We start from the raw sequence: 10,317 nt of genomic DNA, 5'->3' as shown, positions 1-10,317 counted from the left end.
CCTGTTCTCTTCTCCTGTGCTCATCTGCTGCTCTCTTCCACCCAACCTCCTTCTTTAACTCCCTGTTCTCTTCTCATGTGCTAATCTAATGCTCTCTTCCACCCTCCTCCTTCTTTAACTCCCTGTTCTTTTCTCCTGTGCTAATCTGCTGTTCTCTTCTACCCGCCTCTTTCTCTAACTCCCTGTTCTCTTCTCCTGTGCCAATCTGCTGTTCTCTTCCACCCGCCTCCTTCTTTAACTCCCTGTTCTCTTCTCCTGTGCTGATCTGCTGCTCTCTTCCACCCCGCCTCCTTCTTTAACACCCTGTTCTCTTCTCCCGTGCTGATCTGCTGCTCTTTTCCACCCCACCTCCTTCTTTAACTCCCTGTTCTTTTCTCCCGTGCTGATCTGCTGTTCTCTTCCACCGCTTCCTTCTTTAACTCCCTGTTCTCTTCTCCTGTGCTGATCTGCTGCTCTCTTCCACCCCACCTCCTTCTTTAACTCCCTGTTCTCTTCTCCTGTGCTGATCTACTGCTCTCTTCCACTCGCCTCCTTCTTTAACTCCCTGTTCTGTTCTCCCCTGCTGATCTGTTGCTCTCTTCCACCCGCCCCCTTCTCCAACTCCCTGTTCTCGTCTCACAAGCTGATCTTCTGTCCCCTTTCACTGCCTCATTCTCTAACTCCCTGTTCTCTTCTCCTCTGCTGATCTGCTGCTCTCTTCCACCTGCCTCCTTCTTTAACTCCCTGTTCTCTTCTGCTGTGCTGATCTGCTGCTCTCTTCCACATACATCCTTCTCTAGCTGCACACACATACATACAAACACGCACACACACATACAACCACACACACAATCACATCCAACCACCACACACCCAACCCCACACACAACCGCACACATCACCACACACACAACCACAGACACATCACCACACACACATCACCACACACACATCACCACACACATCACCACACACACACATCACCACACACACAACCACACACAACCACACATACAACCACACATACAACCACACACACACAACTACACACAACAACAACAAACACAACACAGGCACAACCACAACCACCCACACACAACCACAACCACACACGCAGCCACACATATAACACCACACACACACACACAACCATATACAGTTCAGTTCAGTTCATTTATTTGTTTCGAAGGTTAAAAACCATCATGAAAATACATAATAATAATAATACATAATCTCAAATGAAAACATTCTGAACAACGTGACAGTTTAAAAAGAGCATCAAGTTAAAATAAAATATGGGTTTTTGGTGAATAGTAGAACCAAAGTGTAAATATGATATAAGACCCCGTATGACATTTTGGGTGCCTCCCAAACCCACCAATTTCATCAGCCCCTTGTGTTTCTCAATTTAAAAGCAATTTTAAGAAAACTTATAATAGCAAATAGAGTTCGCATTTCAGTGGCTCTTTGCAAAAACAGTAAAGCAGATTTGGCATGGATAATGTTTGAGTCCTTTAAAACACCCACTAAGAATCTTTGACGCGGTGTTTTATAAAAAGAGCACAATAATACAAAATGAAGGGTGTCCTGCGGAGACCTATTGTCGCAGCCGCAGGCACCCTTCTGCTCAATTGTTTGAGTGAACCCTGACGGATAAGCTAAAATATGGTGCAACAAATTGAGCCTAAAACGAGTCATTAAAAACCTCTTGTGCTGACTGTACATTAAAAAGAGGTACGGTTCCATGCCTGCTTGATTAGATACAAGCAAATGAGCAACTGCCGAGGGTTTAGTAGAGTCCAGCTCCCTCCTCCTGCCATTAAGTTTATCCAGCAATTGCCTTTGTACCGAGTGTCTGGAGTATATGTCCACCATGGAGGGGTCCAAGAATAGCCTTTGTTCATCAATGTCCCCCAAAGTGTCTTTAACATATTTCAGCCAGGGGATTTGAAGGCATTTCTCTTTCGTCAGGCAATCCTGGATGATCTGTCTGGATAGTTCCGCATTGGGATTTGACCAAATTTTAAGCCAGGCCAGTATGGGTCTCAGTCTAATCAGGTCGGCTATATATGTGGTTCCCAGCTCTTCGTGTGTTATTGCTGCAGGGATGCTCAGCGGAAGTTTTAGCAATTTTTTAAGGAATTTATCTTCCTCTCTTTGTATTGGTTGTGCATCTCTGAAACCCCACACTTCGGCTCCGTAGATGGTCTTTGAGATGCTGACTGATCTATACAAAGTCATCACCTGCTCTGGGGACCAACGTCCCATTCGGCGGGCAAAATTTAGTATAGCTCCATTAGCTGAGACTAGTCTTCTCGCCCGCTCCTCTATCAGAGGGGCGAACTTTAACTTCTCATCGAATAAAAGGCCCAAGTATGGAAATGTTTTAACAGTGTCCAAGACATGATCCCCCAGTTTAAATACGAATTTCTTCTGTGGTTTCTTCCCTACTATCATGATGAAAGATTTTGTCATATTGACGGAGAGGTCCAATTTCCTCATGAACTCCGAGAAACCCTTGATTAAGAGCTGCAGACCGACAGCCGTTCGGGCTAGGAGGACCGCTTCATCGGCGTACAATAGTACTGGCAGGTGACGCGAGCCCACCTTTGGGCAGTCAGTTCCCAGTGCTATCAGGTCGCTCTCCAGGCCATTTATATAAAGGGAGAACAGGAATGGCGCCAGGATGCACCCCTGCCTCACCCCGCCCGAGCACGGGAAGGGATCAGTACTCACCCCCCCGCACTGTAGCGGACCTTGGCAGTGGTGTTCCAGTGAAGCTCCCTCAAGATGTTAATAAGATCCGGATCGATTCCCAGGTTGAACATGAGTGACCATAGTTTGGCTCTATTGACATTGTCAAACGCCGCTGCTAAGTCCATGAACCCCATGTAAATGGTGCCATCAGACGCCTTGGTGTACTTAGCGGTAAGGAGGTACAGGTTGAGGCATTGGTCACTCGTTGACCTGCCTGTTCTGAAGCCGTACTGGGTGTCCACCAAGATGTTGTGGGTGTCAGTCCATTCTAATAGACGGTTGAGAAGTGCCCTCCCCAGTACCTTGGCGGAGACATCAATAAGCGAGATTGGTCTGTAGCACTGCGGGCTGTCCCTACAGCCTTTCTTGTAAATCGGGACAATCACCGCAGTGGACCATGATCTCGGCAGACCTGATTTTATTGCTGCGTTCAATACTCTCGTTACCATTGGGGCCCATAGCTCAGTATTACTAAGAAGTAGATCAGGGGGGGTCCCATCCGGGCCCGGGGCTTTGTTTCGTGTTAGCCCTAAGATTGCTTTGAGTACTTCATCCAAGGATAATTCAAATTTTTCTGCCCTTGGGCCCCTCCATATTCCATCACAAATGGCTACTTCCTGTTGGTTGTACAAGGATTTAAAATGAGCGATCCATTGTTCCGGCAGGATATTTGAGCTGATGACTGGGGAGCTTGAGTCATGAAAACATGGTCTATTTATAATTTTCCAAAACTGGGCATAGTCCTTATTTTCGCCAGCCTCCCTTAAATCGGCCCAGACTTCTTTTTGGAGAGTCCTTTTCCTGATCTTTACCTGGGTTTTATAGTTCTGTCTGCAGCGAGTGATTTCAACCTTGTCCCTTGGGGTCTTTTTTAGACTCTGTTTTAAGTCTCTTAGCGCTTTGGAACAGTTAGAGTCAAACCATCTTGGCGTGGATAACTGTTTTGCGGGCTTCTTGGTTATCAGGAGTCTCTCCACAATTTTAGTTAGGGATTCGAACGCCTCTACTACTCCTCTACCCTCTATTGTATGATCTAGACAGGTCTCTATGTGGGCTTTCCCTTCATCCACTAATTTAACATAAAATTCTTGGGGATTAATCACTGACCACCTTAGGCGTCTCCCTTGGTCTGTTGGTTGGATTTCTGTTTGATGGATCACCCCTTGGTCTTTTCTAATTAAATCGTTCCCTTTGCTTTCTATTAAAATGGGGTTGTGGTCACTAAAGGGACTCCACTCTGTCCTGGTGTCTAAAATCTGTTCTCTAGCACAAGCGGAGATCATTATGTAATCTATTATGGACCCCCCACCTTTACCCTTAAATGTCGGTGTTGGGGATTCGCCTATCTTGAGTGTGGTTAGATCCATAACATGAGTGAGGGCAAAATTGTCTAATATCTTCATCAGAGTTGTACCCTCTTTACTGTGTGTAAAATGGGGGCCCTTTTCTAGTGGACAAGCTGACCAGTCAGGAGTTAGAGGAAGTAGTTTGGGGCATAGATGGCAATTAAAATCCCCCATCAACAGGACAGTTGGTTCTGGCCCCTTCGTTCTTTGATCTAGTTCCTCATTTAGTCTGCTCTCCAACTCCGCTAAGATTGGGAAATTCCCCTCCACCGGCCCGGAGTTATAGAAATTTACAAATAGTAGACTCTCCCCCTGATGTAGAAGTCTCACTGTTTGTATGTTATCTGACAAACAGTCTGGGTATGACCTAGTACCTTTCAGATCTAAGTCTGCATATAATGCTAGGCCTCCTTTTGATCTGCCCGAGTTTGTCCCTAGGGCAGGTCTGAAGAAACACTTATAGCCCTCCAGTTGACATGGGCCCGAGTCCCTTGCCCAAGTTTCTTGGAGCGCTATAACATGAAAACGCTTTATGAATTCTAACCACTCCTTGCTTTTTAATTTGGCTTCCAGCCCTGCGATATTCCAAGATAGGATGGTCAGACCCTCTCTCTTCTCTTTTCCTCTTGCTATGTGGGTTTCAATTAATCTATCCTCCCCAGCTATTGGTAAGTCTATTTTGGTTATTTTATTTTCCCCCTGACACCGGTGTGAGACTAATCTCCCAATTAGTGTACTCTCCTCACTCCCACGTTCGCCCCCTGTTTCTGGTCCTGGACAACTACTAGTGGCCAAACTTACTACGCTATTATTTTCTGTGGGTGTAAGTCAATCAATATCCTCTAGTGATTGGATTGGGGCAAATCTGTTTCTCCATTGTGCATAATCTCGGGAGGAATAGGACTGTTCGGGGTGACTTGCTAATCTAGGTCTATATGGGCGCTGTGGTCTACCCAGCGTCCACCCTCCCTCGTCACCCGCCCGATTGTTATTCCGGGGCCTTGGGTAAAAATACCCAAGTGGGAGTGCGCAGATAGTACTGGTTTGATTCCTGTTGGGATTCTTCAGGATATACTCAACCAGGCTGGTGTCCGTAAAGTTTGCGACTATACAGTCTCCTCTAATATCTTTGTTTCTCCCCCCGATCCAGTTTGCCCTTCTTACGCTTGCTATCTCTCCTCTTTCCCCATTATTTAAGGGTCTGTGGATGTTCAGCCACTTGGAGATTTTCGAAAGCAATTGGTAGTGTGTTTCTCTCTCGTTGGGCCTAATTTCTGGTACCCCTGCAAAAATTATTACAAAAGGGCTCGCCTCGGGGGGTAGATCTATGTGTGGAGCATGAGTATTGGTGTTATAAAAGGGGTTAGGGTCTGTATAACAGTGATTGTAATTCCCTTCCCTCTGAGGGCGATCTTCCTGTCTCCATTGCATTAGTGTTTGTAGGGGGAGTTTCTCCCTCTGTGTATTATTCATACCTTGATTGTGTCTCCCTCTAGAGTTGTCGTTAGCACCCCCTTTAGGATTTTGGGCGGTTTTGGGGGCCTCATGGATCTGAGCTATAGCATGTTGAGAGTGACTGACACAGTTGTTATTTTGCACTCTCTTTGTATTTGCCTTGTCATTTATGACTTCCTCAGTTGATTGGGGTAGGTCAGAGGGAGTTTTTGCGAGTGTGTGCTCTAGTGCCTTAGATTGTTTAGAGAGCTCACACATTATTTTATCCACCTTGCTTATTATAGGCTTTAATTGTGCCGCAATGAAGGTTTCTAGCTGTTTTTTAAGATATGTGACTACTGTCTCGATCCACCCTGGTGGCATGGATTCTGCTTGGGAGTTGTTTTCTGCTGTTATATACTCTTGTGAGCGTGTTGGGGGATTGTCTCTTACTAGTGCTTTCCTCTGTCTCTGGTAACCCTTGTTCCTCCCCAGTCGCTTCCTTTTTTTCCGATGGGTCGTGTCATTGAGCTCAGAGGTTTCTGGGCCTGAGGTTTGTGCGCAGGGGACCTCCTCTATATCATTGTTTGTTTGGGATACACTGCCCTGGGTGTTTGGGCTATCTACTATTAATACGTCTCTAGAGGGTGTTTGGGTGATAGCATTGAGGTTGGGCGAGGAGGATAAACTCCGTTCCATGCGTTCAATTTCCCCTGTGACTTTCTTTAGCATTAGGTCAATTGCTGTGGGTTTGTTCCCCTTTGCGAGGGCGCCCTCCTTTATCTCCCCCCCGTGTTGGTTTAGGGGTCGCTCTTTTGTTCGATTTGTTCCCCGCCGAGCGTGTGTTGGGATGGGTAGACATAGTTCCCTTAGAGACTCCTGCCTTATCACAACAACTCAGTGCTGCGTAGGTTTCTACCAATCCTCTTGTGTGATACCGTAGGGGTTTGGCTGATGGCTGTAAGAGGGCTTCAATACCCTATGCAGATTCCCTATACACACAATGCAGTACCTGGATGTCTTGTCAGAGGAGCGTAGGGGCCAAGGGGGGTGGCCCGTCCCGTCTCTCGTCGTCCCCGGACGGCCACAGATGGCCCGCCCTCTGCCCGGGCTCAGCCCGGCTCCGCCCGCGCGCGTCCGCGACGCGGAGTGAGCTCTCTGCTTTTCAGCGCCTCCGGGCGCGCTCCGCCGGAAGTGGGCGTGGTTCTGGTGCAGGGCAGGCTGGGAGCTGTAGTTCTCCCCTGTCCTCTGCCGAGTGATGGAAGCTACTCGGCGACAGGTGAACACACAGCCTCAGGGACCCAGCGCTGCCAGGGACCTCGGATGTAGCGTGCGACCCCCTCCGCAATCCTTTTGGTGTGAAAATGCCTCCCGCTCCTCTGTGGGAGCTCTCTGCTTTTCAGCGCCTCCGGGCGCGCTCCGCCGGAAGTGGGCGTGGTTCTGGTGCAGGGCAGGCTGGGAGCTGTAGTTCTCCCCTGTCCTTGGCCGAGTGATGGAAGCTACTCGGCGACAGGTGAACACACAGCCTCAGGGACCCAGCGCTGCCAGGGACCTCGGATGTAGCGTGCGACCCCCTCCGCAATCCTTTTGGTGTGAAAATGCCTCCCGCTCCTCAGTGGGAGCTCTCTGCTTTTCAGCGCCTCCGGGCGCGCTCCGCCGGAAGTGGGCGTGGTTCTGGTGCAGGGCAGGCTGGGAGCTGTAGTTCTCCCCTGTCCTTGGCCGAGTGATGGAAGCTACTCGGCGACAGGTGAACACACAGCCTCAGGGACCCAGCGCTGCCAGGGACCTCGGATGTAGCGTGCGACCCCCTCCGCAATCCTTTTGGTGTGAAAATGCCTCCCCATATACACACCCAACCACACACCCAACCACACCCACACAACTACACACCCACACAACCACACACACACACACACACACACACACACACAACCACACACATCTATTTATCACCCTCACTCTATCTATCGCCCTCACTCTATCCATCTTTCGCCCTCTCTCTAGCTATCTATCGCCCTCACTCTATCTATCTATCGCACCACCACAGCATCACTCAGGGGCACCACAGCATCACTATGTGCTACAACAGCATCACTGATTTCCACAGCATCACTCGTCGCCACCACAACATAACTCAGCGCCACCACAGTAGCAATCTGTGCAACCATTCAACAACAACTGGTTCAAATATGTTTTCTCAATGTTTCAAGCTTTATTACAAATGGCACAAAAAAAAATTAATATTTCACTTCTGTTCTTGGATTTTCATCACAATAAAATACACTGAACATAATCTTCTCAAAAGTTATTTACAAAAGTTTAAGCTATTGCCATTGTAAATTACAATAACTTTTATTTAAAAATTAATTATTTAAAGAAATTAAAAGACATTGTTATTCGTAATATCAATACATCTAAGTCATGTAAATACAAAACATGTTGCATTACAAATGGTATAGGTGTCACATTTGCAAAAGTTAAAAGTATTGGCATTGTAAATGACAAAGCTATTAATTTCTATATTCAAAACCAACACATAAATAAAAAATGTGTAATTTACAAGACCAATAGCTCAAACTTTCCTAATGCGAGACCTATTGCATTGCAAATGCTTGTTTCAGTCTTACAGTAGCAGCATAAATAAAACCACCACAAATGTATTCCTATAGCTTGTCCCCTCTATTCTCTATCGGACTTTACTGCAAGCCCAAGTAACATTTTATTTTTTCAATTGCATTACTTCCTATCCACTGTTAACGTCATCACAATTGAAAGCCAAACTCTGTATATATGGATTCTGTTTTGGAGTTCACTTTAGCGCGCACTTATCTCAAGGGCTCAAGGGTAAACAGCGCACTCGAGTGCCTAGAATCACAGAATGTTTTAGAAGGTTTTATTTATGCTCGAAGCTGGGATTCGAACCTTGTTTGTCCGCTCCATAGACGGCAGCTCTATCCGTTAAGCCACATCGCTTCCACCAGCTGATAAAAGTGCAATACAAAATGTTTAGTTTGGTGTCTCCCTTTCAGTTGTTGGGGTTCTTTGTGTATGTACCACGTGGATTGTGGAGGGGGGAGCGGGGGTCCTTTTCCTGCCTCCGTTTTAGAGGGAAGGGAAGGGGTGGGTCTATGGCACATCACCTGAGTTGTGGGGTAAATGGAGAGAGTGTCAATCAGAGGCAGGGCTCTCAGAGCTGGGAAGGAGCTCTTCATGGCGGCTGTGCTTTGGACAGAGCAGCAGTTTCCAGTGTTTTTATTCTCCCACTTGGATCAACGTTACCCTATTCTGAGGCGGCGTAAGGGGGTCCCATCTCCCCTGGACACTGACATAAGCTTATTGGGGTGCTCCTTCAGTGGAATTTGATGTCAAAATCGCGTTTTTTCGATGGTAGTTTCCGTGCTCTGTGAGAAGACACGACGGAGAAGGGAGAGCTCGTTGTTTTTCCCAGCTCGGAAGCCATGGCGCACCTCCATTTTTGTGCGCTTCGATGAAGAGCCCTTCCATCTCGGGAATACCCTTTGTGTCCATTGTTCCTCGCCTGTGCTCACTGTTCAGTACATTACTCCGTTTTATTTTTCCAATACTAAAAATACTCCAAAACATTTTGAATTTAAACGTTTTAGTGGATTTTAAGGTTTTCACTTCCGTTGTCAACGAAAGATCATATTAACATCGGCCGCGCATTAATTTGGTATGTAACAGTTGAATTTGTTTCCATAAACGTTTCCTCCCCGTTTCCCCTTATATTTTCGATTATGTTCATAATGACGCAATCTTTACATTTAATTGTATTTACATTGTTTCTGTTTTGAAAACTTTTAATTTGTATCCTGCTTAGCTTTGACAGGGTAAATATGTTCGTATTTTGTTTAAAAGTACATGTCTGTTATTTTCCGCGTGAAAAAAACATCGTTGCTTTGTACTAGCCTTGGCATAGCGTCTGTGCTAGTTCTTTTCTTTCTTTGGATGTGCATTGACGGCTAACGGTGTAGTCGGGACACCTCACATTTCTTTCAACTTTTGACAGTAAAATGCGCGAGCACCCCTTTCGTAGCAGTGGAATTTCCCACCTATGTCAAAAGGATCCGAAGATGATGCGAGAGGGTGACAAACCGGAGGAAGAAGAGGGCACCGTCTGTGGGATCTCTTCGAGGTATGGAGGTTTGTTTCAAAATTCTTCTAAAAAGAGTGTTTGCATCTGAACATGTTGTTTACATTCGTAACCACACACTTCAGTTATTGTTAAAACCCTTTATATTGCATTTTCAGACCTTTGCAGTGGATGACCTTGATCAATGCCACTCCCTATTTTACTAAACGAAGTGTCTAACTCCCCATGCTGGGGAAAGAAAGCTCCCAAATACATGTTTTTGTTCCCGTAGAGTCAGCCGATCACTTGACAGAGCAGGCATTAGTATAAATGTCCCATGCTATTAACAGCATTTCACAGCCAGATGTATTCAATCTGTTTCTACTAACCTTTGAAAGGCTAGGGAATTTGACAGTAAAGCTTTTTAGCCTGCATGTAACTGAGCACATGAACATTTGCACTTCGCCCAAGACTGTAAGAAAGTCGAATTGCCCAGTACGGGGAATGCAGGAGCTGGAAGAGAGAGACCTAGCGAGAGAAAGGTAGGAGATGCAAAATCAGGGAAAGCCATGATGATGGGGAAAGACATGCGGAATAAGACGGGGACAGACCTGGAAGTAGAAAGAAAGTCAGGAAAAGAGGGAGAGGCAGAAAAAGGCAAGCAAAAGAACCATATAGATATGGAGACACGGAAATATAGGTAGAGAGATA

At 46.4% G+C, this 10,317-nt stretch overlaps 1 long non-coding RNA gene across 3 annotated transcripts in view; it reads left to right on the top strand.

The window, feature by feature from the left end:
• Positions 1–8,499: 8,499 nt before the first annotated feature.
• Positions 8,500–10,317, top strand: part of LOC147733493 (uncharacterized) — a 64,895-nt gene continuing 63,077 nt past the window's right edge. Inside the window, exons 1-2 of one of the 3 annotated variants that reach the window (XR_015308526.1) lie at positions 8,500–9,207; positions 9,544–9,669. This is a non-coding gene — a long non-coding RNA (uncharacterized LOC147733493). Of the gene's footprint in view, positions 9,208–9,543; positions 9,678–10,317 lie in introns of all 3 variants that reach the window. The other 2 variants (XR_015308527.1, XR_015308528.1) reach the window with 2 other exon arrangements.

Source organism: Lissotriton vulgaris, chromosome 2_1, assembly GCF_964263255.1.
Source record: "Lissotriton vulgaris chromosome 2_1, aLisVul1.2, whole genome shotgun sequence".
NCBI classification, from domain to species: Eukaryota; Metazoa; Chordata; class Amphibia; order Caudata; family Salamandridae; genus Lissotriton; species Lissotriton vulgaris.
The sequence above is the reverse complement of the archived record's forward strand: the minus strand, read 5'-3'. Positions and strand labels throughout refer to the sequence as shown.